The sequence below is a fragment of the Dama dama genome, chromosome 3 (genome assembly GCF_033118175.1).
Source record: "Dama dama isolate Ldn47 chromosome 3, ASM3311817v1, whole genome shotgun sequence".
Taxonomy (NCBI): domain Eukaryota; kingdom Metazoa; phylum Chordata; class Mammalia; order Artiodactyla; family Cervidae; genus Dama; species Dama dama.
The window spans coordinates 46139356-46143678 of NC_083683.1; positions in this window are offsets into that span (position 1 = coordinate 46139356).

Here is a 4323-nt window from a genome sequence, read left to right on the forward strand (position 1 = left end):
CCTGGCCGAGGGGATCTGGGGGCAGAAGGGAGGGGAGTCAGTCACTGCCCTGGGTTGAGAGTACACATGGCGTCCCTCCAACTGGGTCCATCCGGAGTCCCCACCTCCAGAGGTCACTGCCTCTGGGGGCAGAAGACTTCTCTGGTGGGCAAGCCCAAAGGTGGCTGCCCCATGGACACCCTACCAGAAGAAGGTTCCTGCCAATGCAGGGACGTGGGGGTCAGTTTAGGCCAAAAGAATGCCCTCCCAGGGAAGCCTCCTGGGCCAGGGGAGACCCCAGATGTGGTCATCCGAAGACGAGAGGGAAGTCCCCATATTTTCACAGGCAGGCACAGGAGTTCCCTCCAGATGCGGGGTCACTCTGGGACAGGAATGTCCACCCCATCCTGGAGATGGAAACTCCCCCAAATGGGCTGAACCCGGCCTCAGGAGTTCCTGGTCAAGAGTGTCCCCAGGACTGGGTTTTCACCCTCGACCCCGACCCCACGAGCTAAACCTGGGTCAGAAACCCCCAGGGAGGCAGCGAGGGGCCCAGCCTGTGTCCACACCTGCAGGCGTCTCCAGTTCTCAGAACGGCGCAGGCTGTATGTGTGCATGTTTGGGGTGGGGGGTTGGGGGTAGAGGGCAGCCCGAGGTGGCTGCACAGAAATGGGGGGGCGCGGTTCCCTATGACAGCGAGCTGTCCCCGCCCCGGACGCAAACCCCGCCACCCCAGTCTAGCTTCTCGACGCAGCCAGATGCCCTGCTCGGCCCCCGCCCCCCTCCCCAGCCACTGAGGCGCCCCAGAAGCTGGGGAAAGCGACAGGGGAGGAAAGTCCCGGCTTCCGGTCGCTGGGGAGTCCCGCAGCCAAAGGCGGGGGAATCGGAGACCCACCTGAGGGGGCTTCGGGAACCCGGCAGCCGGCGGCGGGTCCTGGGGCGCGGGGCCGGACGCGGGCTCAACGCCGAGCCGCGGAGGGGCTCATGGCCCGGAGCGGGAGCCGGCGGCCGCCGCGGCACGCCGCGCAGAGCCCTGCAGGGAGCGGCCCGCCCGGCCCGGCTCGGCTCGGCTCCGTCTGCCCGCCCGCCGCGCGCGCTCCCTCGCTCGCCTCGGCTCGGTCCGCCTGGGCTCGGCGCGGTGCGCGGTGCTCTCAACCCCGGGATCTGCAGGGATCCATCGTCCGGCCGGGAGGCGGCGAGAGGGGAGGCGGCGGGGGAGGGGAGAGGGTGCGCGTGCGCGCCTACGAGTGTCTGCGAGGGTGTCTCTGGGCCGGTGTGTGCGCGGGGACCCCGGACCGCGGAGCGGGATCGAGGGTTCCCCCCGTTGCCTCGCCCCCTCCTCCTGGCCGCGCTCGGCGGCGCTGCTTCCCTCGGGTCCCGGAGCCGTCTCCCTGCTTGCGAGGCCCTGTGGCTTGTGTCTGACTGTGGTGTGTGTGTGTGTGTGTGTGTGTGTATGAGTGCGCGCGCGCGCGCGCGCACGGGAGGGAAGGTGTCTGCCCCCAGCGTCCCCCTCCCCGCGCTGTCTCCTTCGGATCGATGCTCCTGCCTCTTGCTGCTGCTTCCTCTGGTGGCACACAAGCGCGTGCGCGCGCGCGCGCGTACACACACACACACACACACACACACACACACACGCAAGCTCCGAGTCACACTTGACTGATTCAAGCACTTGCCCGTGTGGAGACATAGACACATATACAGACCAGAGTCACATTACGCCACTCACAGCTACATGCACCCCCCACAGACACCCACACACCCCAGAGGCCTGGCCCACAGAGCAGGAACTCATAAGCTTACAAGTATTCACCTGCTCGTATCCTGGCTCCCCACCTACAGGTGACACGTACACACATGTACACATGTAAACAAACGCAGAGCCTTGGCCACGGAAACCCCATCCTGGAAACACTGGCCTTGCCTTGGGGGTGTGGGGCAGCGGCAGGTTCGCAGCGTCTCCTTGCCAAACCTCTAAAGAAGGAGCAGAGAAGGAAGGAGAAATAGCCAGAGGTCAAGGGAATCTGGACAGAAGTCAAGAAACAGGGCAAGAGAAGAGAATGGGGAGAGGTGGGAAGTTGTGGGGTTGGGGGGAGGTGGACAGGAGAGGAAGGGATGGAAGGGAAGCTGTACTCAGGTTTGGAGCTAAATTCTGAGCCACAGAGACCAGGTCTGGTGGGGGGGGGGGTGTCTTCTCCTGTAGCTCTCATCTCTCTCCTTCTCTTCCTCCCTCCTCCTCTCTAAGAGGCCTTGGGGGGCCCTCCCTATCCAATTAACAGAGTAGGAGCAATCAAAGGGAAGTTGTTAATTTGCTGATTCTCATTAGGGGCTCTTAGCACGAAGGCTGTTGAGGTCTGATGGTGTTAGATGATGAGGAGGGGGGTGTGGGGGACAAGAGTTCTATCTCTAGCCCCTCCTTCATTCCACTTGTGGGCTGGTGCAGCTCTGGGAGAGGGAGGTGAGAGGTGTGTTCCCAGGGCTTTAAGTCAGAATGAGAACCTATAATGATAAGGGGCTGGCACGGAGAAAAGAAGTTGGATGAGAAGTTGTGAGGGGTTGGGGGCCGGGGGCACATGGAAAGACAGGGAAGGGAGCTGGAGATCCCAAGAGGGAGTGTAGACTTAGGGCTGCGGAGGAGGGAGACTGGGATCCAATTACTAGATTCTTGGTCAAGGTGCTACCAAGAGGAACGGAGGATCTTAGATTCTCCTCTTGAATTGGGGAGCTGTCCAGCAGCACCAGGCTGTTCCAGAGAGCCGCCATGTGCCCGGGCAGCCGCTGGGTGGCAGCACCCTCCCAGATACTTAGAATCAACGAAAGGGGGGCATTTGGGAGTGGGATTTCAGCCTGGGAGGGCCCCAAGCAGGGATCTGAGGAAATCTTGGGCAGAGTCTGATTCCTGAATTCCAAATGACTTCAGGAGGAGGGGTGGACCATTTTGAAGCATCTGTAATTCCCCTAGCTCCCCACCCTCGCAGGCTGAGTGACACATGGAGCTTCTTCAAATGGCTGCAAATTGCTTCAGTCACCTGGGATGTTACTGAGGGAGCAGCGGGGGTGGAAGAAAGGTGATGAGGTGAGGTGGAGGCAGGCAAGGACTGACTGAGGCCAAGGAGCAGCCTCAGGAGGAGTCTGGGGGAAGGTAAGCGTGTGAATCAGGCAATCTCACACCCGGACCTGGCTCTGCCATTCATTAGCATGAGCAGGTCCTTGACCTCTCTGAGCTCAGTTTCCTCATCTGTAAGATGGGGATAATGTTTATTTCACAGGAGATTCTGAGAATTACATGAACTAATGCATAGAAACAGCTCAGCACATTAGCTTGTACTCAGTAAATCCTCATTAGCATTATTATTTGAATCCAGTAATAAAACCACCAGTGCAGCCACATCAGGGCAGAATCTGACAGTGGTTCTCAGCCCAGGCTACGCATTTGAGTCACCTGGGTAGCTTTTTCAAATTCTGCTGCCGTGGCCCCGCTTTAGACCTATTAAATCAGAATCTCTGGAGGTGGGGTCCAGATTTCCCAACTTCTCAAGACCTGTGATATATAGCAGTCAGTCTTGAGAAATCTAGATCTTCAGAATCCACAGGTCTGGATCAAAGCTTCAGTTATTTATTCCTGTATATGAGACCCCAGCTTGAGAAGTTCTTTCTTATGTACAGCCTGAGTCCCTTAAGCTATTGTTTCCTCTTCATCTGAGGTGAGATGGATCCTTGTACATTTTGGCAAACTTCCACTGTGGCTTTTCTTGTGTCCAGCCCCAGGAGTGGCCCCGGAGTTATGGGCCAAATTCTCTCAGTGTCAAAGGAGAGATGAACAGGCTGACAACTGACTCCAGACTTGGTAGCAAAAACCAAGAGTGAAATTGAAGGATGGACCAGCATCAAGAGGCAGAAGGGTAAGTCCTACTGACAAGGGCTTGTGGTGCAGGAATGAGAGAAAAGGGAAGCTGGCTTTGGTAAGATGACATTTGAGGGCTCTGAGGACTGTGATTAGTGTCACATTTCTTCTTTCTGTTTCTCTGGGCCCACCTACCTCTTATTCAGACCTTGACAGATCCTAGCTCCTTTAGCTTCCTCCTGGTTTCTTGTCCACATTTTCCTCCTGGTGCCTGCAGTCCCTTGACCTCAATACCCTTTCTCTCCTGGGGCTGAGAGAAATAGGCCTGTAGGTATCCCTCTGTCCCCTGCACAAGGCATCTGGCTAGGACCCACCCAGGGCTTTGGCATCATACTGACCTGAATTCAAATCCCACCTCTGTCACACCAGTGCTGTGTGATCCTGGACAAGTTCCTTAACTCATCTGAGCCTCCTTTTCTCCACAAACCATAAAATCTGGCTAA